Here is a 26037-nt window from a genome sequence, read left to right on the forward strand (position 1 = left end):
GTCCAGCTGTCCAGCAGGGACGAAGTACAGCTCTCGGCCCACTCCCCCAAGGCCCTGCGCAAAGGCCACTTTGGGCAGGAAAGAAATAGGCAATGGGATGCTGAGGAGAGTCGACGGCTGCTGTGGGCGGATCAAGTCCGATCTCTCTGATTGAAGAGCATGGTACGGGACACCAGTGGGGAATTCACACACATACCTCACAATGCCGGGTCTAATTTGTAGATTTTATCAGCACAAATTTCCTGAGGTGGACGATGTAGCAATGGTGAAGGTAAGGTCCATTGCTGAAATGGGAGCTTATGTCAACTTGCTGGAATACAACAACATCGGAAGCATGATTCTGAGTTGTCCAGAAGGCGTATCCATTCTATAAACAAACTCATCCGAATTGGCAGGAATGAATGTGTGGCTGTCATTAGAGTGGACAAAGAAAAAGGATGTATTGACTTTTCAAAAAGAAGAGTTTCTCCGAGGAAGCAATCAAATGATCAAATGTGAAGATAAATTTACCAAATCCACAACTGTTTACAGCATTCTTCATCATGTTGCTGAGGTCTTAGAATACACCAAGGACGAACAGCTGGAAAGCCTGTTCCAGAGGACTGCTTGGGTCTTCGATGACAAGTACAAGAGACCCGGACACGGTGCCTATGATGCATTTAAGCACGCAGTCTCAGACCCATCTATTTTGGATAGCTTAGATTTGAATGAAGATGAACGGGAAGTACTCATTAACAATATTAATAGGTGTTTAACCCCACAAGCTGTCAAAATTCGAGCAGACAGTGAAGTGGCTTGTTATGGTTATGAAGGCATCAATGCCATAAAAGCAGCCCCGAGAGCAGGTTTGAATTGTTCTACAGAAACCATGCCATCAAGATTAACCTAATAGCTCCTCCTCGGTATGTAATGACCACAACCACCCTGGAGAGAACAGAAGGCCTCTCTGTTCTCAACCAAGCTATGGCTGTCATAAAAGAAAAGACTGAGGAAAAGAGGGGCGTCTTCAGTGTTCAAATGGAGCCCAAAGTGGTCACAGATACAGATGAGATTGAACTTGCAAGGCAGCTGGAGAGGCTTGAGAGAGAAAATGCAGAAGTTGGATGGAGATTATAATGCGGAAGAAATGGAAGCCAAAGCCAAAGATTAACTTTGTGGGCAACAGAGTCCAGTTTAAGGAACACAAAGCAGCCTTCCTGGCTGTTAACCCTAGACTTGAAAGTTTTCCAGTATTGAAAGCTTCAAAGTTGAGTATTTTTTATTTCGAAGTATTTAAATGTTCCGACAGACCAAAATGTGAAATGCCCTCCTAAATGTCAACTGTTTTCACACAGTAGCTCTAACATCTTGAGCATTTTTTAAGGGAGTGGCCTAATTTCACTAGAGACAAATCTTTAAGAACAGTCATAAAATGGGGCATGTGATTTCCATTTCTGATGTCTCCAGGTTGGCAACCCTTTGTAGTTCAGTGCCTCCATGAGGTTTACCAGGGGCACCCAAAGCAAATAGTCCTAACTTTTCTATATAAAATGTATCAAGCAAACATTAAATAAATTTCTGGGATATTTAAAAAAAAAGAAAGAAAGAAAGAAATAGACAATGGGACTTGTATCTGGAAGGCCTTAAAGGCTCTCCTAAGTAGGACACAAATGGGCAGGCCATGAAGGAAAACATCCTTCAAAGGACCCAGGATGGGCCAAGGTAAGTCCTGATAGAGCCTCCGCAAGCCCCTACAGAAAGATCTTGGTACGAGCTAAAGAAAAGTACCCCTTTTATGGAGACAAGAGAAAAAGATGCCCTCTCTGGGCAGATCTAGCCTTGTGGGAATACCGTTTGGTGAGCAGAACAGGGCTGGGTGCCAGTCCCCATTCACTCCCGGGGTCAGGTGCCTTTGTCAAATAGGCAAACTTTATAATTATGTAAAGTGGCCCTGGGTCCTCTTTTAGAGATTAAATATGACACATTTGTCAGGGTGTGGACCATGACCAATAGGGCATGGTGATGCCAGGAAAAGAGAGTTCTATTGTCACCATCCCAGAGCTGACACAGAGTGAAATAATAAACTTTTGTAATCTAAAAATGCAGAGATGAATGATAACCAGCTTATCAGACCCAAGAAAGGTGAATCATAAACCAGCAACAGGGAAAGCCAAGATGTTATCAGAATTACACCACAAACAGAATTCCCAGGACACCACCAGAATTCCACCCAGTCTCCCCATTCCCTATTATGTCCTTTACTTTGAAACAAGCTTCACTTATGATCATAAGAGTGTTGTTCTCCCTGTGAGGCCACCAAAAGCCTGGAAAGGACCCTCTAGCTTTCTGGAGCAGTACCTACAGAGCTGACTGCAAGGGCACGGGAAACCCACAGCTCCCTCGGATATCTTGAGAAAGGGTGGGATGGAGGAGGAGTTTTTGGCAGAGCAGATAGAGGGATGGATTGGTAATCCCCAGATGGGGCTGCAGAAGCTACAAAGTCTTGGGTGGAAGAGTTTCAAGGCAAAGTAATGTCTGACGACCCTTGTTACCCTGGTTTTCAGAAACATTGGAACGTGTTCCATTATGCTTCCAAGGACGCTTGTGGCTGTAGGGACTTTGGCAAACCACCAGTCCACGCCTCTTGCTGTTCCTGCCCCATCCTCCCAGGCTCTGAAAAAAAGGTTTTATAAGGAGCTCACTTTCCCATTCTGGACAGGTTAGCTCAGCTAGGAATAAAGAATACCCAGAACAGTAGGTCATAATCCTAGGTTCTGTGGGCGGCCCCCACAGTGGCATTGCATTTAACACCTTGTTGCAGCTCCACAAGGACACTGGGGAAATTTCCAAGAACTTGAAGGCCTTGACCTTTCTCAATAATGTACGTTGGAATCCCAGAGACCCATTCAGGAAGATCATAGGTCAAAACTATTTTCGTAATGATACTAAGGTAGCATGCCTCTTTCACTGCATTGACATTTAAACTGATGGTACAGAAGCAATGGTAGGTAAAACTGCTGGTGTAAATCAAGGCAGGGACACCAAAAGGTCCAAGTAGACTAGTATTTCTTTACTGCCACATATTCACAAGGGGAAAAGCCAGTTTCACTTTAAAATGTCTTTGATAAAGCAGGAAAAAGTATTAATTTCATTAACTCTTGATTCTTTTTAATATTCTGGGTGATGAATTTGGCAATATGCATTAAGTTTGATGCATTCCAAGGTAATGTATTTGTCTCCAAGAAAAGCACTTGTGCAATTTTGTGCTTCAAGAACTAGCTACTTTTTTTTTTTCTCCACAGAACATGATTTCACTTGAAAAATTAGCAGAAAGACAAATGTTCTTATTCAGATTTGGGTGTTTGACTAACATTTTTGTGAAAATTAAAAAAGCAAATCACGAAAAACAACTGACAGTACTTGTTGCCAATTACAAAATTTAAGCTTTGAAGCAACAATTACAATTTTGGAAAATTTGTACCTGTACCTTGAACCTGACAGCTTCCCAGTACTTAAAGACTTGACTATCTTTAAGTTACTTACATTGTTTTTTTCTGAGATTGGTGTTGATGTGAATAGTTGGGATGCTTTGATGTTGTATAATAAAATGTGTCAACATTTGAAAGATCTATACAACTTGGTGAAGCAATATTGTAAAGTCATGAATGGGTAAAAGATCCATTTAAAGTGCAAAACAGACCAGTACATTCTTCATGTACCTGAGTGTGAAAGTTATTTGATACAGTTTCAGATTTCACATTGTAACTAACCTTTAAGAAACTACCACTTATATTTGTTGTAGTAACAAAGAAGAATAAAATTTTTGAAATAACTACTAAAACACTCCTCCCTTTTCCAACTACGTATCTGTGTGAGGCTAGTTCATCCTCACATACTTCAAGCAAAAGAGCCTATCACAGCAGAGTTCATGCAGAAGCATATGTGAGAATCCAGTTGCTTCTGTTAAGCCAGACGTTAGGAGATTTGCAAAAATGTAAAAAAATTCCTCTCTTCTCACTAATATTTTTGTCTTGGAAAATACAGTTATTTTAATTAAAATGTTACTTATCAACACGTACCAGCTTTATTATTTTAAATGAATTAGTAAATAATTAAAATTTTAAATATGGCTAGTTTTCATTAAAATGTACTATATATGTTAATATATAATACTATGTTAATATGTAATAGGCTTATTACAGTTATTTTTAAATGACTTAAATAATTAATAAAATTTTCTTACTTCTACTTTCCAAATATGGTGAATTTGCCCAAAGAAATAAAAGCTAGTTGGGGTCCTCAATAATATTTCAGAGTCTGAAGAAGCCCTGAGACCAAAAAATATGAGAAACCCTGCCCTCGAGTATGATCCAAGGCAGCATGGTTGAGGCTTATGCACTGGACAGGTTCTTGGAGGAGGGCAGAGAAGCAGTAAAAGTGACTTTCTTAAACAAAGCCAATCTGGAAGTTACTATTCCTGCTCACATCCTATTGGTCAACACTCAGTCTCACGGGCACGTCCAGCTGCCAGAGAGGCTGGGAAACGTAGTCTCCACCTGGTCAGCCGAAAGAGAAGAATTAGAGGTCTCTGCCTTACTCCTAAATCTGGACTTTGTTGGCATTAAAAAATAGAATTCTCTGAGTTGGTTTAAAGGTAGTCATGTTACAGGGACTTCCCTGGTGGCGCAGTGTTTAAGAATCCATCTGCCAATGCAGGGGACACGGGTTGAAGCCCTGGTCCGGGAAGATCCCACATGCCGTGGAGTAACTAAGCCCCTGCGCCACAACTACTGAGACTGCGCTCTAGAGCCCAAGAGCCACAACTACTGAAGCCCGCGTGCCTAAAGCCCGTGCTCTGCAACAAGAGAAGCCACCGCAATGAGAAGCCCACGCACCGCAACGAAGAGCAGCCCCCGCTCGACGCAACTAGAGAAAGCCTGCGCACAGCAACGGAGACCCAACACGGTCAAAAATAAATAAATAAATTTATAAAAATAAAGGTAGTCGTGTTACAGTGGCCAGCACTGCGTCGGCTGAGGCTCATGTGGACAACGTTTGGGCAATACAGGAGCTAACAGTTTGCAATCCTGTGATTCAATTGGCTCAGCTAAGGCTGGCTCAGAATGTGGCATTTATAGTGTGCACAAGAGTATATAACACCTGGACCTGAGGGCTGGCCAAGCAGACAAGAACAAGTAGATGTAACCACTCAGTCTCCCGTGATCCACCAGGGCTCATGTATTGTAACAATGATAATAATAATAGCACCGAGGGAATGTGGGTGGAGAAGGGGTCCCTCACCACAGATTTCAATGTCTTCCACCAAAGAAGAGACTAGCTGCCTCAGAGGACGGTTGCCATCCTCGAGAGAAAAATCTTTCTCTCTTGTTCACTCCAGGATGACCTCTTAATAGCAGTATGTTGGACCAGCTACCAGAGCCCCAGGGGAAAGTGGGTGCAGAGTGGCTTCCTCTGAGCCTAAAGCACTGCAGGTGGGACCAGTCATTATGGGACTGTGAGCCCAGACCATGTGGTTAACACTGGACAGCTGACCCCGCCAACCGAAGCAGTGACCCAACAGATCCCCAGCTCAATTCACACAAACAAATCACTTCTTTTCATCTTAGTTTCTTGGTCTTTAAGATGGAGGATAAAAAATGTGTTCCATTCATAGGGTTGCTAAGGAAATCAAACAAGATATAATTTGTGAAACACTATGCACCAAAAAGGAAAATGACCAAGTTTGAGTAGCCAGTTGTCATGGCTACTACCTCCACTTGACACACCTGAGGGATCGTTAGGTCACTTATGATTTCTTGTGTTCATATGTCCTCTTCCTTGTCACCCAACTTTGTTTTTTTAATTTTTATGTTTAATTGTGGTAAAACACGCAAAGCATAAAATTTACCATCTTAGCCATTTTTAAGTGGACAGTTTGGTGGTGTTAAGTATATACATATTGTTGTACAACAAATCTTCAGAACGTTTTTATCTTGCCAAAATGAAACATTACCCATTAAATTAAACTCTCCATTCCTCTCAAAATTCATTTGAAGTAATCCTTTCCCTCAAGCTTCCAGAGCCATGATCAGCTAAAGCTGATGTGCCACACTGCCCCAGGACTTTTCTTCACCTTCTCATAATTTACTCATGAACATGTGTTATGTAGAGCTGACCGTAAGACAGGTTCTTAGCAATGCTTTGAAGCTAAAAAAAAAGTCATTATCCTCAAAGATCTCGCAGTATGTTTTACAAGTGTGTCAGTAATCAAGTGTGATTCAATGGTTATAAATGATACAATTAAAGTCCGTACAAGGTGTAGAAACAGCACAAAAGAAGAAGCCATCAATGTGTCAGGGAGAGGAATGCACAGGAAACAGGTGAGGAATGTTATTAAAGGCTTCCTGAAGGAGAAGGTCTTCAAGTTGGGATTTTAAGAATGACGGGGTAGGAATTCCTCAGAGATAACAGTGGAAAAGTTTTGAAATACAAACAGTTCCGTCTAATATGAAGTAGTTTTTGTCTAGCGTTTTCTCATCAATTGTCTAATTCACCACAGAGGTTTGAAATGATGACAATTTCAGGCAGGAAGTTTAACAGAGTTGGGCAGGGTGGTGATGACAGTGGCAGACCAGTGAAGGAGACGATTTTTGCAGAAAGACATGAAAATTCCATCTCTGTAAGTGACCCCTACCCCTACCATGCACACATTCCTCTAGGGACCAATATTCAGAATAAAAACAAAAATTATTTGTAAAATTTGGGTTTAAAATTTCTTCATCTTATGATGTCTTTCCTTTATTTGTTTCTCTCTCTTGATCTAAAGCTTGAAAATCAGTAATTCCTTTTCTGATATATTTTCAGTTTTCATGTTTGATTTCAAAGCTTTAGTCCTGTTTGCTAAAAAGCCTACCAATTGTGCATGGAGAGTTTTTTGAAAAAACTATTCTTTTGTTGTTCAATGCCATTTTTAAAAATCAATCTTTTTAGAAACAATTCCTAAAATCATATTTTACCAATAGTCATTTCAAACGTATCTTTTAGATATATCCCAATTTAGCTACTGATTAATGAAGAATTTAACTATTGACTGACTTTCCTTTTTGCCTAAGTACTCTAAAATGTTTATTGGATTGCTCTAAATTATTCCAAACACAATGAGATATTTGAAAATCAGCACATTATGGCTTAATTTCTAGTACAAATCCTACAGATGTTTTGAATGAAGAGTCAAAATATTTACAGACGTGTATATTTTAAGATCCCTTGTATCTTGCAATTGTAGTAATAGCTTCCATCTCACTTCAAAAGAAGGGATAGCCCAGGTAAAGAGAAGAGTGAAGTCAGAGCTGGGATCTGTCTTGGAGAAACAGTCCCAGGGACTTGGGAAGCACTGTCAGCTTCAGAAGGCTAATAGCGCCGGGATGTCTCACCTTCTGAGGCAGAACTTACCTGAGTTCCATTCTTATCTGTCTTAGCTCCCAGGGGCTATAATTCAGAGGCTGCATTCCACAAAAGAATCCTAAACCCAAGTGAAATAACCCTGAAGTGTCATGCCACTAGCACAGACCTGAGGGCAGGATAAACATATGGCCCAGGTAAACATAATAAGAATTGTACAAGCTTAAAGTAGGTCTCCCTTCACCTTGATTTTCTTTTGCTATGTCTCTGACATAATTTTAATGACAAATTAAAATTCAACAAAATGCTGAATGAGGACAAAGTTGAAATCTATTTGGAAAACTAGAGATACTCGCTTTTATGTGTATACACACTTGGGGAAAAAAAAAAAAAGGATGAAAGTTTCCCAGATGTTGTGGACCAGGGGCAAACATCCAGTTGCTTTCAATTACTGGAGAAGCAGGAGAGCATTTTGACAGAGCATCTCCACGTATAATTTAAATTCCATGATTCAGGGAGTTTAATTAGACGAAGGAAAAATGCCCTGTACTAATTTGTTTCATCATTGATCTCTCCAATTATAGTCTTTAATATGCCAGGAAATCTTATAGTCCTCAGGATGCAAAGTATATAAAAGCCTCATTGGGTTTCTTTTTATTCCATTTCCTCCTTTAGTATCAATGTTTCCATACTTGATTAATTGTAGCCAAAGTAAATATTTTAACATATCTCCCTCCTGAAATATAAAGTAACACAAATGTTTTTTTTGAAGTGACCATTTTTCTTTTTCATTCTGTGATTTTAGATTTTCTTTTCTGTTTCAGATACTAGAGCATCTGTTTTAAATATAATGCTTTTGGTTTTGAGTTCCCTCCCACATTTTTGTTAAGTGATACATCTGCTTAATGGTTCATCTTGAATTGGTTCATCTTGAAATGATGTCTGATTCTCTGAAATATGAAAATATATGAGGAAATGACCATATTATTCATATTTAGAATACTATGTTTATGGATATACACATTTATGGTAAAAGATTTAAGACATGCATGAGAACGTCAGGATACAAGCTAGCTCCCAGGAGGGAGGGAAGAGAAAAGATGGGCTTCTGCTGTATCACTGACATTTTATTTCTTTAACAGAATAAAATACCTGAAGCAACTACGACATATTATTAAATCTGGTGTAGGGTGTAGAGGCCATTAACTGCCATAAGAATAGTCACAGAAACCTTAGGAATAAAGCCAATGCTAAATTCACATGAACTGTAAATATTCATTCACAAGAATGAATATCATAAGGTAGAAGGTATCGTGATACAACAGGAAAAGACCCGGCTTTGAATCCCAGCTCTGTCACTTTGTAGATACAACCCAGGACAAGCTTTCCAAACCCTGTAAGCCACAACTTCTCTATGTGTAAAAGGAGTACAATAATATTTACTTTGTGGGTTATGAAGAGTATTGTGTTGCTATACATGTAGAATGCAAAACTATTATCAGACCCTTACATAATCTTTAGAGATAGAGTGATGATCACTTTATCAATAAAGTTTTAAATTCACTTCTAAACTGATTTCTAGATGTATTGAATTTTAAAAAAATTTCCGACAAACAAATTTCAATATTCCTCACTGAAACACTTTATAAAGTAATCCAAGCAATGAGATGCTAGTGTGAAAATGGATTATATAATAAGGGATCTGAATAGAGAGAAGAAATAAAATAGAATATGGAAAATGAAGCAAACTATATATAAAAATGGGGTACTGGGGATAACTCTCCTTAATTATTTTTTTAATTTTTGTGGGAAAAAAAGAGGAAATCAATTGAACCATCTGACTACCCAGAGGGAAGAGAAAATGAAAATTAATTGTTTCTTTCACAGATGTTATCACATTTAACACTCTTAGTAAAACTCAGAGGTTACACAAGCTAGTAAGTGGGAGAACTATTCTTCAAAACTAGGTTTACTTTCATTCTCAAATTCATACTTTTCCATTATTCTACAAAAGTATTTCCTTTCTGGATCTAATTCTGATCAACACAGAGTTGACTAAGGTGAGGTGATAATTATATACCAGTTTACAGAGCAAACCTGCTTATGAAATCTCTAAGTCACTACATCTTTGAATTTTGAAAAATGTAAATGTGAGAAAAATGTAATTCCAATATTGAAAAAGATAGATTCTGCGAACTGTTCACTAAGGAATTTTTTTAGTATCGACCCTTATTTAAAAAGCAACCATAACCACAGAAAAACAAATCAGAGTGCAGCCACTGTGGAAAACAGTATGGAGGTTTCTCAAAAAATTAAAAATAGAACTACCATATGACCCAGTAATTCCACTCCTGGGTATATATCCAAAAAAAATGAAAACACTAATTTGAAAAGATCCATGCACCCCAATGTTCAAAGAAGTACTAATTATAATTGCCAAGACATGGAAACAACCTAAGTATCCATCAACAGATGAAGGGATAAAGAAGAGATGGTATGCATGTATACAATGGAATACTACTCAGCCATGAAAAAGAATGAAATTTTGCCATTTGCAGCAACATGGATGGACTTGGAGGGCATTATGCTAAGTGAAATAAGTCAGACAGAGAAAGATAAATATTGTATGATATCACTTATATGTGGAATCTAAAAAATACAACAAATTTGTGAATATAACATAAAAGAAGCAGACTCACAGATATAGAGAACAAACTAGTGGTTACTAGTGGTGGGCTGAGGGAGGGACAATATAGGAGTGGGAGATACAAATTATTGGGTATATGATAGGCTCAAGGATGTACTATACAACACAGGGAATATAGACAATATTTTCTAATAACTGTAAATGGAGTGTAACCTTTAAAAATTATATAAAAATATAAAAATTTTAAAAAAAGAAAAATCAAAGATCACTAGAACCATAATGGTTATAACATGGATTTTTTTTTTTTTTTTTTTTTTTTTTTTTTTTGCGGTACGCGGACCTCTCACTGTTGTGGCCTCTCCCGTTGTAGAGCGCAGGCTCCAGACGCGCAGGTTCAGTGTCCATGGCTCACGGGCCCAGCCACTCCGCGGCATGTGGGATCCTCCCATACCAGGGCACGAACCCGCGTCCCCTGCATTGGCAGGCGGACTCTCAACCACTGCGCCACCAGGGAAGCCCCATAATGGTTATAGAAAAATGGTTGTGGTAAACTAACTTCGTTTCTTTTTTAATAGATTATGATAGGCTGATCAGGGAAAGGCAATAGAAAATACTTACCTGAACTTTATCAGGGCACCTGCAGAGTCTCTAATTCATTCACTCAGCAAGCAATTATTCAACACTATACTTTGCAAAGCTCACCTTGATATTAAAATAGCCCATTCCATGATGCTCCACACAACACACTTGCTAGGATCTGCTCACATATTTCCAAGAGTGCCACTCAATGAGTTTCCTCCATCTACCTCTTTGGTTAACATCTTTGCTCATCCTTCAAGATTCAGGAGTCTCTGCCTCCAGGAATGCTTCCCTGATGCTCCTTCCCCTGAAGCAGTCCCTCCTGTATACAACCAAAGCTTCTTGTGCACTTATTTATCTAAGCATCTGTCCCACTGACTTACAACTGTTTGTTGACTTGCTTGTCTCACTCCCCATTATAACCATCCTATTCGCAGGAGCTCTGTTCTATCTCTGTCCCTGGCAGAAAGTAAGGGTCCTATAAATACTGCTTGAATGAAAACCTGTTAAGCAGTATTGGAAGTGGTACCAGACCTGACAGCGGTCACCTCACACATTTATTCAAGACAGTTTCTTTTGCGCTTGTTTTGACATGACTAAGTGAGCAAAAGCTGCTCACTTCCCAGCTCCCCTTAGAGGTCACCTTACCTACATAAGTTACAAACTTCTTTCCTCTTCAGATTGCCCAACAATTAACTGCTAAATCATTACAAACACATATAGAGAGCAGCCACACTCATTGCCGTAAAACAAATAGTAAAGCCTAATCCATAGGAAGCAATTTCCTAATTGCTCCTCTAATTAGCTAAAAGCATCCTCCGCCCAGGTGTTTATCCTGAGGTTGAACTGAGGAGGGAGTTCTAACTACATTTTTTGAGCACCTGGTAGCCTAAGCCCTGTCTATGCTTTAGCCCTTTACATGCATCTTTATGTCAATCAAGATCAGCCATTTGGGGTACTTCCCTGGCAGTTACCCGTGGTTAAGACTCCGCGCTTCTACAGCAGGGGGCATGGGTTCAATCACTAGTTGGGGAAATAAGATCCCGCATGCTTCACGTGTGGCTAAATAAATAAATAAATAAATTTTAAACATCTTTATTGGAGTATAATTGCTTTACAATGGTGTGTTAGTTTCTGCTTTATAATAAAGTGAATCAGCTATACATATACATATATCCCCATATCTCCTCCCTCTTGCGTCTCCCTCTCACCCTCCCTATCCCACCCCTCTAGGTGGTCACAGAGCACCGAGCTGATCTCCCTGTGCTATGCGTAAATAAATAAATAAATTCTTTAAAATAATTTAAAAAAAAGATCAGCCATTTGGTTTTAGAGATGAGGAAACGGAGGTAAAGAAAAGAGAAGTGAAGTGAGTAAGGACATGCAGCTACTCAGAGGCAGGATTTGGACCCAGGAGCTCTGGGTCCCAGGAAAGAGTACTTTCTATAACTTAGTACCTTTGAGCCACGATTCCTTTCCAAAGGGAACATCCCTGCAGGGTTTGTCGATCACTCTCAGATTATATCAAACTCTTTGAAACTTCAAGGCATTTTCAAGTATTAAAGCTTTGTAGGAAGCGATGATAAAATGTGGGTCTCCACCTACCAACACTATGATCTCCATGCCCCTTAGCACAACTTGTTTGCTAAGATGCACACAGAGATGAGATAGTCCAGAGGGGTGAGATCATTTTTGTTTGCTTGTTTTTGCTAGAAGGGGATTGTCTTCTCCCAGCCCCTGATGATCGGTAGCAACTACTGCAGCTGAATCCCTGCAAATCAGGCTCCCCTGGTTAGCAAACACAGCTCCCATCCAATGAATAAAACTTCAAAGCTCAGAAGAACAGGCCTATTCCATGAGATACTCAGTACCCAGGCCCCAGGAAGACTAAGCCCTTAAAACCGTCAACCTAATGACTTGTACACCAAACTGCCTTAAATACAAAATCCCATGGAACAGTTTGATTTGAGAGGACCAAGATACCTAACACCCAGTCAGGCCACTATATCCAAGGGCACACAAGAATTAGGGAAAGTGTACAAAAAGTAAATTTTTCTCCATTCTCTTTGTCTATAGCTGATTGTTCGATGTTGCAAATAGAGTTTGAGTCTCATCCAATTGGTGTTCAGTGCCTTGAGCTTCTAATTTAAACCTGGAATCTCTTAATGAAACAAGTACAAGCCACCGGGCGCCAATGTCATTTGTTGGTCAGTAATGTCCAATTGCAAGGAGTAATGGCTGTATCTTGGACAGTTAATAGAGTTCAAAATAACTAAAACTTGCCCTAGTTTTTAAGAAATTCTGTAAAACACTTCTGGATTACAATGACATCTGGCTAGCAGTTCCCCATTTAGCTTATCCACTTATGAAAAAGACTGTGAAATAATGGAAAAGAATATGAAAAAGAAGGCAGTCACTTTGCCGTACAGCAGAAATTAGACACAACATGGTAAGTCAACTATACTTCAACAAATTTTTTTTTTTTTTTTTTTTTTTTTTTGCGGTATGCAGGCCTCTCACCACTGTGGACCCTCCCGCCGCGGAGCACAGGCTCCAGACGCACAGGCCCAGTGGCCACGGCCCACGGGCCCAGCCGCTCTGCGGCATGTGGGACCCTCCTGGACCGGGGCATGAACCCACGTCCCCCGCATCAGCAGGCAGACTCTCAACCACTGTGCCACCAGGGAAGCCCCCAACAAAAATTTTTTAAAAGACTATGAAGACACTGGAAAAAGATGAAAACTGATCATGAACCAAAACTAAATCAAATAAACGCCTCCTTTCAATAGGTCATTCACTGCTTCTAGAAGTTCAAGACTAGTGAATTTCTTGGGCACACACCCTTTGACATACTTCTTTCGCCATTTGTAGCAACATGGATGGACCTGGAGATTATCATACTAAATGAAGTAAATCAGATAGAGAAAGACAAATCTCATATAATATCGCTTATATGTGGAATGTAACAAACAAAATGATACAAATGAACTTATTTACAAAAACATACTCACAGCCTTAGAGAACCAACTTATGGTTACCAGGGGGAAGGGTGACAGGGAGGGATAGATTGGGAGTTTGGGATTGACATGTACTCACTGCTATATTTAAAATAGATAATCAACAAGACCTACTGTATAGCACAGGGAACGCTCAATATTCTGTAATAACCTAAATGGAAAAAGCATTTGAAAAAGAAGAGGTACATGTATATGTATAACTGAATCACCTTGTTGTACACCTGAAATTAACACAACCTTGTTAATCAACTATGCTCCAATATAAAATAAAGTTTTTTAAAAAATAAAATAAAGCTGATGTGCAGTGAGAGTATGGGGGAAAACGGAGACAGAGGACTTACAGAGCAGTTCTTTCTCAGTCTACTCCTGAAACATGGTAGCATATTGCCTTTGAATCCCATGAGAGTGCCTAGAATCATTCAAACAAATCCATCGATTTGGCTTAAGTTTAATTAGAGTTTGGTTCCTGTGACTTAGAATCCTAATAGACCATCATTACGAACACACAGAGTTAACACAACTCAATTCGTTGATATGTGATGTCAGTTCGAATTTGTACCAATGTTCCATTCTCAATTTCAAGTGATTATTTTTGGAAAACATGAGAAATTAACGAAAAGAAAAAGAAACATTACATACATTGGCTGAATAAAGAAAAGCCAAAGAAAAGAAACTGGGGGCCAAGTGGGTTACAGTTTTCTACTACAAAAACAGAAAACCCCATTAAATCTGTATAGGCAGTTCTAGGAACGGATCATTGCAACTGCACATGAAATTTGTGTGGAAGGTAGAAAATCTCTAAATTATCTGAACTCCTAAATAGTGGGTGTTTGACTCACAACCAGCTTAATTTCACCTAACCAATGTCCTCACATTTCAGAAATTACCAGTGGCATATTCCCTTCTCAAAACCCGAGGAAGACTAGTGGCTTATGAAAGTCTATATACTCAACACTGAACACAAATAAAATGGATAGTCTTGAGGGAAAAAAAGTTGTTGAGAAAATGACTTTTCAAAGGAGTTTGAATCCACAACCTTCCTTGGCTAAAATTCCATATCTCAGATTTCTAGACCAAGATCTTAGCTTACAACACTTATATACTAGAATAAATATCCTCAAGCAACTAACATCATTCTAATGTTCTCCTAAATCCAAGCTTACTTCAGGAAAAGAAATTTAAGTTACTGTCAGAATTGGTCACAGAAGTTCAGTTTCGGTACACAGTGAAAAAACATATTTATCATATTCCGATCCTGACACACGAGAGGTTCAAATGACTTTGCTTGGTTGGCCATGTTTAGTTAGTAGGGGAGTGTTTGTTCTCCCTCTGTATTGCTATCATAAAACACATTGATCACTGTCTGTAGCCATTTGGTTTTACTGTTTATATTTGAGAGATGTTGCAATATTGAGCAAGGAAGTCTCTGTCACAGAGGGGAAATTATTTGGACCATAAATGGTTATTTACAAATAAAGCCAGCTTACTCATCTGTTTTTTGTTTATGTTGCTAATTATCAGAGCTAAATGAGTCCTTTCGTGTAGACATATCCTGATTCCCAAGTCTCCTTCAAGCCGATCTTAAATACCAGAGGATTTATTTTTCACCAACCATCACAAGCAAATATTTAGCCTAATTTCCAAACGATTGCAATTGTGATTCCTGCCCCCTTATCTTGCCCTAAGTTCATGGAATGAACATAAAAAAATGAGGACATTTTAAATTCAGTGGAACAAACAAGCACCAGATATTTTCAACTGCCAGGCCTGTGCTAGCCATTTAGGGTGCAAAAAAATGAATACAGTTCTTCGTATATCTGGAGATGAAAGGAAACCAGAGGATCCATAAATGTTGGTCTCTATTCTCCATAAAGTCAAGACAGTCATTAAGAGTAGAGGCCAGGGGCTTCCCTGGTGGCGCAGTGGTTGAGAGTCCGCCTGCCGATGCAGGGGACACGGGTTTGTGCCCCGGTCCGGGAGGATCCCACATGCCACGGAGCGGCTGGGCCCGTGAGCCATGGCCGTTGAGCCTGCGCGTCTGGAGCCTGTGCTCCGCAATGGAAGAGGCCACAGCAGTGAGAGGCCCGCGTACCGCCAAAAAAAAAAAAAAAAAAGAGTAGAGGCCAGTGGGGAGGAAAAGCAAGTTCAAGGGAGACGATATAAGGAGAGGGGCAAAGTTTAGGATTTGCCATTAAAACAAGGGCTAGCATTAATTGAGTACTATATGCCAGCCAGTGGACAAACTGCTTTACTAATATCGCTCTTTTAATCCTTAAGACCATCTCTTGATGTAGGTACCATTGTTCTCATTTTAGAGATGAAGTAACTGGGAAACGGAGAGGTTGAATGACTTGCCCAAGGTCACACAACCTAGTGAACTGTAGAATCAGGATACAACCCACTCTCTGTAGAATCAGGATAAAACCCACCTATCTGCACAGCAGTAAGGGCCATGTTCAGTTTAACATCTACGAATTCACAGTAACACAAGCTTGTAGAACAATGCCATTTTTTCCAGCAAAGCTAATTGTTGAAGTCATCTAGGATTGACTGAGGATTGATTTGGTTGTTGTGGCTAAAAGTATGGTCATGATGAAGTAACTGAGTGAGCTGAAGAGTCCTGTGGGAAAGAATGTTAGATTAGGAAGCGGAGTTAGTGCTGCCAGTTGAGGGCTGATGTTTTAGAAAAATTGAGTTTATTGATAGACTACAGGATTCAATAAAGACATAGAAGAGATTGACAGAAGGTCAAGAAGTGAAAAATGAAAGAATAGGAAGTGTAATCAGAATGGGAATTCCAAATTAGTTTTTTTTTTTAATTTTAGGCTGCTTTGGGTCTTTGTTGCTCTGCGTGGGCTTACTAGTTGCGGCGAGCGGGGGCTACTCTTGGCTGCGGTGCACGGGCTTCTCATTGTGGTGGCGTCTCTTGTCGCGCAGCACAGGCTCTAGGTGCATGGGCTTCAGTAGTTGTGGCACGCGGGCTCAGTAGTTGTGGTGCATGGGCTTAGTTGCTCCGCAGCATGTGGGATCTTCCTGGACCAGGGCTCGAACCCGTGTCCCCTGCATTGGCAGGTGGATTCTTAACCACTGTGCCACCAGGGAAGCCCCCAAATTAGATTTTAAAAGTAGAGTTAGGGAGGTCAAAATGGTTGACACCATCAACTTCCAATCCATCCCAATGATTAGACTAAACTAAACGTGGTAATCCCAGTCTTAGATTGGTTTAGGACTAGGCCTGCAATCTAGTCTTGGTGGAATGAGGGAAAGTCGGCTGGGGAGCTTCTCGGAATGTTTTTCATCACTATAGAAAAGAGGCACATGGAAAAAACTCAGCCCCCTTCCTCCTTTGGATGCTGTAGTGTCTTGGTCCCCTACTACCATAAGGTCAAAGCCAGCACAGACAGGAGGACAGAGACCATGGGAATTGTGGAATAATAAAACCAACCCTGATGAATATGCCTAAAGCTGCCTTATGTCTTAAATTTTATTATGGGAATGAACACATTGCAGCCAAGGGCATCCTAAGTGATTCAGGGGTGGTTTCAGAAGATGACAGTATATTTTTGTAATTGTAAGTGACTAACATAGAGTGAAATCTGAAGCTGACAAGCAGAAGATGAGAATGGTTTTATACAAACCTCCCATGAGTCTTACGGGAGGGAAATTTTTGGCTTGATGAGGTAAGAGGAATGGACTAGGAACAGCAATGGTCTGGGATGCTAAAAGACATTGTTACATATTTAATAATAAAAATAATATATTCATTTGATCAACTAATGAATGCCCATAAAATACCAGAATTGTGCCTTGGGCTGGGGACACATAGTAAGCAAAACTATGTCTGCCCCAACAAAGCTTTGAGTCTAATCAAATAATCATTAATCAAATAATCAAATAATCACACAAACAAATATAAAATTACATCTGTTACAAATAAAAGGACATCTGTCACAAAAGAGAGGTTGAGATTTCTAGGTCAAGATGGGAAAATGCACAAACTACAACTCATTTCCTCCTATTCCAAATGAAGATAAATGTTACATAAAAATTATAAATAGGGCTTCCCTGGTGGCGCAGTGGTTGGGAGTCTGCCTGCCGATGCAGGGGGCGCGGGTTCGTGCCCCGGTCCGGGAGGATCCCACGTGCCGTGGAGCGGCTGGGCCCGTGAGCCATGGCTGCTGAGCCTGCGCGTCCGGACTCTGTGCTCCGCGGCGGGAGAGGCCACAGCAGTGAGAGGCCCGCGTACCGCAAAAAAAAAAAAAAAAAAAAAAAAAAAAAAAATTATAAATAAAAATATTTAAAACTACACAGAGAAAGAGAGAGAGAGAGAGAGAGAGAGAGAGAGAGAGAGGTCTTAAGGAACGAAAAACAGAGAAGGAACCCATGGTGTTTAGTAGGAACCTAAGTCAGGAAGCCAAGAGGACCCAGATGAAATGCAGGCCTTGGGGCTGGGGTTTTGGTGCCCTGTGGTGAGGGAAGCTGAAACCATTAGACTCAAATGCTGTTCTAAGCCAGAACTGGATTCACCCTGTAAAACTGAACACTGGGAATATGTGGCTCATGTATGAACTGGGACTGAAGGATCTCCACACATGTGCCCAAGTTGATGAACAGAAGCTAGGCATTTGCCCATAGCCTTAAACCAGAAGCCTCTATCTATACCTCATATAATGCAGGGCCCATTTTGCATTATTCTAATTGTTCAAAACTTCAGAGTGGGAAGAAGGAAAGCAGGAGGTGTGACATAGCCATTGCGGAGAGTAGGTAAGTAAATTACAATTTTTATATCTGAACCATTGTGACCTATTGCGTAACTTCCTCTTGCAGCACTGGGTGCAGACATGGAAAGAACAGGTAACTGGATTCATCTAGGATCAGGGATTTACCAAACCAAGGTGATGAACAAAACAGAAGTAAAAGAGAATTCTGGCTACAGGAAGGGGTGTTTTTGAAATCATGAGCCTTAGACTCTAAACCTGAAATAAAGAGGGAAATGAAGAAAAAAGAAGCTAGAAGAGTTGTTGGATTACATGTTTTGAAAAGAGGAAGAAAATTCTAGTAGGAGAATAAGCAACTGTCAGGGAAGGAGATTTTGGTTACAGATAATGATGTATGAAGTAGTGATTTTGTAAATGGATCAATTAGAAGTACTAGTAATGTGAGAGCACATGGCAGAAGTGTAGAGGAGGAAGAAATCAGAGTTAATAGCACAGAATGGGTCATCTATGCTATTATCATCCATAGGTTACAGGAAAAGATGGGAGGAACTGAGATGGAGAAAATTAGGCAGATGCCAATATTTTTTATTTTTTATTTTTATTTTTTTTGCGGTATGCGGGCCTCTCACTGTTGTGGCCTCTCCCCTTGCGGAGCACAGGTTCCGGACGCGCAGGCCCAGCGGCCATGGCTCACGGGCCCAGCCACTCCGCGGCATGTGGGATCCTCCCAGACCGGGGCACGAACCCGTGTCCCCTGCATCGGCAGGCAGACTCTCAACCACTGCGCCACCAGGGAAGCCCAGGTGCCAATATTTTAGATGAATGGCAGGGGAAATGACTGGGAAAGTTGGTGTATGACAGCAAGCAATAGGATAGAGGGTAATAAAATGGATTAAGTCTCAGTGGAGACGGTTTTTACAAGACAGTGGCGAAATGGAGGTGGCAGTGGTAAGCTAGGAAGACACCAGCCCTACCCTCTTGTCCTAAGGTATATAGGGTTTGTGAAAGTAAACAGCCACAGCCACCTATGAGAGCTTCAGGTATTCTCAGCAAAGAGCCATATTTCATGAAAGGCAAGGAAGCTGAGAGAATATTCAGGCAACAGGTTGAAAATATGAGGAAAAGTATCACTGGCTATGGAGCAGCAGTTCTAGAGAGAAGAGCAAAAGAGTTTGGGAGGCGAGGAAATGTAGAGTGGCTAGTTGAAGAGGAAGGAAGCAGCAAGCATGATGGGAACTTCACTCAGGCTTTGACTGATTAAAAAGGAAGATGAAGCATGGGGGGTCTGATCTCAGTAGTCTCTCTGAGAAAGGTAGTCAATGGACCTGGTAGCCAGACTTAACTCACTGGACTGAGATGATGGTGGATCCAGAACCTACAGACAAAAGCAGCTACTAGATGAGCTTCCACTTATTGCATGAATATTATACACCAAGTATCTATTGCTTGTATCTATTTCATTTAAAGCTGGCAACAGCCTTGTGAGTTAAGTGTCATTATTCTAAATTTACAAATGAAGAAACAGAGACTTAGACGAATGTGGCAAAGCTAAAATCCAAAGTTTAACAGAGGTTTCCACCAGTGGCTCATGAACTGTAACAGGCCAAAAACATACTGTGAATGTTTCATTTGGCCCACATGTTTTCCAAAAATATATATATAGCTGGGCTTCCCTGGTGGCACAGTGTTTGAGAGTCCGCCTGCCAATGCAGGGGACACGGGTTCGTGCCCCGGTCCGGGAAGATCCCACATGCCATGGAGCGGCTAGGCCCGTGAGCCATAGCCTCTGAGCCTGCGCGTCCGGAGCCTGTGCTCCGCAACGGGAGAGGCCACAACAGTGAGAGGCCCATGTACCGCAAAAAAAAAAAAAAAAAAAAATATATATATATATATATATATATATATATATAAAGGAGTTGATTATCTAGATCACCTTACTTGTTTTTAATGTTACCGGATTATTCCTGTGGGCATCTAAATTTGCTAACCTTATTTAGACGAGATGTATCTGACTCCATATTTTGCCAAGTAGTTAAAAAGTATTTAACAAGAAAAGGCAGCTTCTATTTCTGGCCATGATAGAGTAAACCACCCTGAACAACTCTAAAATTGGACAAAATATACAAGGCAACTACTTTCAGATATTGAACCACAAGCAATACAGGATCATGATCCTCAAGAGAAGGAAAATACACGAGATGAACAATATTCTCCATAGATTGCTGCCTGGGGACAATTTCCAGATGACTGAGTAGGAAGGTGAAGCCCAAGCAGAGCACGAAGTCTTACTGAGCTAATGAAGCAGGAGTCGAAGTTCAGAGCTACTGAAGCAGCTGGAATTTGTGCTTCATCGTTCAAGAGAAGAAGTAATGCACAGAGGAGAGGTTCCAAAATCTGCATGGGGTGCCCAGTGTGTTACTGGACAAGGCTGGGCTATATTCACAGGATAAGGTAACACAAGGCCAGCAAAGAGTAGATGATGCAGGACTGAGAGCTGACAGGAGACAAGAGAGATCAATGGAGCTGAGAGATGGTGGATTTCTATGCCAGCCACTGTTAAGGCTCATAGAGAACTCCATAAATGTCATGTCTTAGGAACAGGACCATGACCATGTAAAAGCCACATCCTACAAATAAGGAGAGCAAAGGCTCAAAAATATTTGAAGACATAATGGCTGAAAATTCCTAAAACTGGTTATAAACAAAAACCTACAGATCCAGGAAGCATAGCAAACCCCAAGTAGCATAAACTAAAAGAAAAGCAAAATCAAGCCTAGGTATATTACAGTCAAACTACTAAAGAGAAAAATTTTAAAGGAGCTATAAAACAAAAAAGGACCTTAAATACAGAAAAACAAGGATAAAAATGATGTCTGATTGTCTATCACAAACAATGGAGAATAGGACACAAGGGAATGTGTTCTTTAAAACAACAAACAAAAAAGGTCTACCTAAAATTCTTTAACCAGTGAATATATCTTCTAAAAATGAGAATGAAATACAGACATTTTTGGATAAAGGAAAGTTAAGAGAATTTGTACCCAGCAGGCTTGCATTATAAGAAATGCTAGAGGAAGCTCTTTAGACTGAAGGAAATGACATATCAGAGGAAGAGCTTTGTTGACACAAAACGAATAAATAACACCGGAAGTGGTAAATAGCTGAATAAATACAAAGGCTAGCAGTTTTGTTCTTCCTTAATTTCTGTGAAACACAATTAACAATTTAAAGCAAAAATAATGGCATTGTGTTGTGAGGTTTATATCATATGCAAAAGCAGAATATAAGACAACAAGAGCACAAAGGATGGGGATAAGTGGAATTATTTTGTAAAAAAAGCAACTCATTTTCAATTCTACCAAAAATACATAAAATACTTAGGAATACATTTTATAAAAGAAGTTCAAGATTTGACCACTGGAAACTACAGTAAATCACTGAAATAAGTTAAAGCTCTAAATAAATGGAAAGACATTCCATGTTCATGGATTGGAAGACAATATTATTAAGTATAAAGTATCAACAAATTGATCTATAGATTCAATGAAATCCCTAACAAAAGCCCAGCTGACTTTTATTTTTGCAGAAATTAACAAGCTGATTGTATGAAAATTCTAAGAATCCAGAAGAGCCAAAACAATTTTATAAAAGAAGTACAAAGTTAGAGGACCCACAATTCCCAATTTTAAAACTTACTAAAAAGCTATAGTAATCAAGATTATACGGTACTTGCATATGGATAGACATACAGATCAATAGAATAGAATTGAGAATCTAAAAATAAACTCATACATTTATGGTCAATTGTGTTTTGATGAGTGCCAAGACAATACAATGTGAAAAAATAAACTTTTCAATAAATATTGCTACTACAATTGTATATACATGCAAAAGAATGAATTTGGAATCAATGAATCTACTTCATACCACATCACTAATCAACTCAAAACAGATCAAAGACCTAAGTATAAAGAGCTAAAACTATAAACTCTTAGGAGAAAGCATAGCACAAGTCTTCATGACTTGGATTAGGCTGTTTTCTTTGATATGACACCAAAATCTCAAACAACAAAAACAAAATAGATAAATTGGACTTCATAAAAACTTTAAACATATGTGCTTCAAAAGACACTAGGAAGAAAGTGAAAAAATTCACAGAATGTGAGAAAATATTTGCAAATCATATACCTGATGAGGGACTTGTATCCACAGTATATAAAGCACTCTTACAACTCAACAAATAACCTGACTAAAATATGGGCAAAGGATTTGAACAGACATTTCTCCAAAGAAAACATACAAATGTGCCAATAAGCACACTGAAATATGCTCAACATCACTAGCCATAGGGAAATGCCAGTAAAAACCACATTGAGCTACCACCTCACACCCAATAGGATGGCTATATTTTTTTCTAAAAAATAGACAATAACAAGCCTTGGTGAGAATGGGGAAAAATCAGGACCCTTGTATATTGCCAGTGGAACTGTAAAATGGTATAGCCACTTTAGAAAACAGTTTGGCAGTTCTTCAAAAATTTAAACACAGAGTAACCATAACCATACGACCCAGCAATTCCACTGCTAGGTAAATACCAAGAAAATCGAAAATATATGTTCACCCAAAAACTTGTACACAACGTTCATAGCAGAATTAGTCATAATAGCCAAAAAGTGGAAATCATCCAAAGTCTATCAACTGATGAATGGATAAACAAAATGTGGTCTGTCCGTGCAATGGAATATTATTCAGCCATAAAAAAGAATGAAGTACTGACACATGCTTCAACATGGATGAACCTTGAAAACAATATGCTAAGTGAAAGAAGACAGATACAAAAAGCCATGTATTATAGGCTTCTATATATGAAATATCCAGAATAGGCAAATCTATAGAGACAGAAAGCAGGTTAGTGATTGTCAGGGCCTTGGAGGAGGCAGAATGGGGAGTGACTGATAATGGTTAGGGAGTTTCTTTCAGGAAGATGAAAATGTTCTGGAAGTGGATATTGGTGACATTTGCACACTCTCTGAATTTATTAAAATCCACTAAATTATACACTTTAAAAGGGGTGAATTTAATGGTATTTGAATTATATCTCAATTTTAAAACTTGAAGAACTCTGTAGAAAGACATAAAACAATGGCTGTCTTATTTGGGACAGGAAAACTGACAAAATTAAACTATAAGTTTTGTGCAGTTCCAATCAAAATCTTAACAGGACTTTTTTTTCACTTGACGAAATAATTGTAAATTTCATTTGGGAAATGAAAGAAGCATAAGGAAAAAATCTGGAAAATATAAAACTTAAGTTCATTGAGGTTGTTGAATTAGTTCTCCTGGATATTATGTTGTGTGTGTTGAAATGCTACAACGTTTAAAAGCATATTCAGTGAGGTATTGTTCAATTTTTAATTTTTAAAATAATGCAAATATATTACATTTAAATAACACTAAATCAAGCAAGATAAAAAATAAATTAAAATTATGCATCCCCTTCTCCAATGCTAGTTTATTCTATTTCAAACTGAAAATCCCTCTTCTATCAATATATCCTCCTATGCATAATTTCAAGTCACTTTTTTAGCCTTGTTGATTTTCTCTGAATATAGATTAATTTATGAATAGCCTCCCTAGAGTTTGGCACCTAACCTGAATATATTTGATATGGAATGATTGGCACAAAATAAAGGTTTGTTGGTTAATATAGTTACTTCTTAACATTAATGTATCCTAAAATCATATTAGCCCTTTAGGGCAGCTAATTTACAATGTTAACTGATATTGAGTCAGTGACTAGTGACTGAAGCCCTATGAGCTGTTCATAATCAGTGCTGCTAAGCCAAAACTCTCTTTATCATCCTGTCCCTTGTGCAGTACTATCTGGAATAGAGTATGTGACCTTACCTTTATTTCCATCGAATTTCACTTTAATCTAATTGTCCCAGTCCTTTGTGTTTGATGTAATCATTCAAGGTATCCATGAACTCAGCCAACTCCATGAAATCTGAAAATTTGTAAAGAACAATCCTAGATTATTATCTAAGTCACTGATGAAAATGATTATCAGGGTATCTTGGGGGACACAGACTGCAGAAAATATGAAAATCTCCATATACATTAATTAGTTCCCATCATGTTTCTGGCATTTAGCCCAAAGGTGCTCAGATCTTAGTATATTTAAGAGTCACCTGGGTAGCTTGTAAATTTCCTGGACTCACTTCTAGAGATTTTGATTCATTAGGTTCAGAATGAGGTCCAACAACTGGCAATTAAACCTAACATCCACAGAACTCACTTTTAGATTTACCTAAAACTGTATTTTTCTCTCTTGGTGATAAGCACACTGAAGAGATCATGTCATACTCCTTGCTGAAGGCAAGATGCAATGCCTACTGCATTCACTTCACCCACCAGTCTGGCTCCCTGTCAAAGAGAATGGAATTAATATGCAACAAAATCCAAGTTATTTTCTTATAAACAATGTTGCCTATGTGCTCACAAATCATTTTTAAATAATCAGTCCTAGAAGCTTACTTATATGCATTTTTATTCAATTAACAAGTATTGGGGGGGGCTAGTATATGCTAAATATTATGCTAGTTACACTCCCACCAGTGGTATGAGTTTTTCATTGTACCCATGTTCACAATGGGTCTTACAATTCTTCACTGTACTTAGTTTGACAAGATAGAATAAAAATTTGTGTTATATTTGATTATCTTCCATAATGAAATTGAAAACTTCTCCATATTTTTCTTGACCATTGTAAATTCCCTACTGATTCCCACCTATCAATTGCTGCATTTATTTTATTCCTAATAAACATGTAAGTTATCACTGTTATTTTTAATCTGTTATGTGGGTTGCAAATAGTTTTGTTTCTCTGTTTGTTCTCAGTTTGTTTTCTTTTAACCTTTTTTTAATATAAATTTATTTATTTATTTATTTATTTTTGGCTGTGTTGGGTCTTAGTTGCTATGCATGGGCTTTCCCTAGTTGAGGCGAGCAGGGACTACTCTTCGTTGCAATGCGCAGGCTTCTCATTGTGGTGGCTTCTCTTGCTGTCGAGCACGGGCTCTAGGCACGCAGGCTTCAGTAGTTGCAGCACGTGGGCTCAGCAGTTGTGGCTCGCAGGCTCTAGAGCACAGGCTCAGTAGCTGTGGCACACGGGCTTAGATGCTGCACAGCATGTGGGATCTTCCCGGACCAGGGATCCAACCCATGTCCCCTGCATTGGTAGGCGGATTCTTAACCACTGAGCCACCAGGGAAGTCCCTCTTTTAACCTTTTTATGACTTTTTCCTTTTATAGCAAGTATGTTTCTATTTGTTATGCAGACAAAGCTAACAATCATTTTATTGTAGTTTCTGCTACTGTGTGAGACCATGTTTTAAGTCTTCCTCTAAGATTATGTAAATATTGAATTATATTATCTTCTGAATCTTCTATTTTTATATAGTTAAATTTTTGATATCTTTGTATCTTTTAATCTGTTATATATTTCCATAATTCCTTTAAATATAATCCTTCAAAAATCTGAATCAAGGATATTAATAACATTATTGTTTAAATACTAAAAATTGAGGGACTGCCTGGATGTATCATAAGATGAGACTAGTTAATTATGTAGAGCATACATAAGATAGAATGCTGTGGTAAATGAGATTTTGCTCTAGGCAGATATATTCTGACT

General features: G+C 39.1%; 1 pseudogene across 1 annotated transcript; it reads left to right on the top strand.

Annotated features, from left to right (window-relative positions):
* The first annotated feature begins 202 nt into the window (after nt 1-202).
* On the top strand, nt 203-1150 carry LOC309808221 (eukaryotic translation initiation factor 2 subunit 1-like; annotated as a pseudogene). The gene has a single exon. The product of its transcript is annotated as a eukaryotic translation initiation factor 2 subunit 1-like (transcript).
* The last annotated feature ends 24887 nt before the right edge of the window (nt 1151-26037 follow it).

Source organism: Mesoplodon mirus, assembly GCF_964341445.2.
Source record: "Mesoplodon mirus genome assembly, chromosome: 1".
Classification (NCBI taxonomy): Eukaryota; Metazoa; Chordata; class Mammalia; order Artiodactyla; family Ziphiidae; genus Mesoplodon; species Mesoplodon mirus.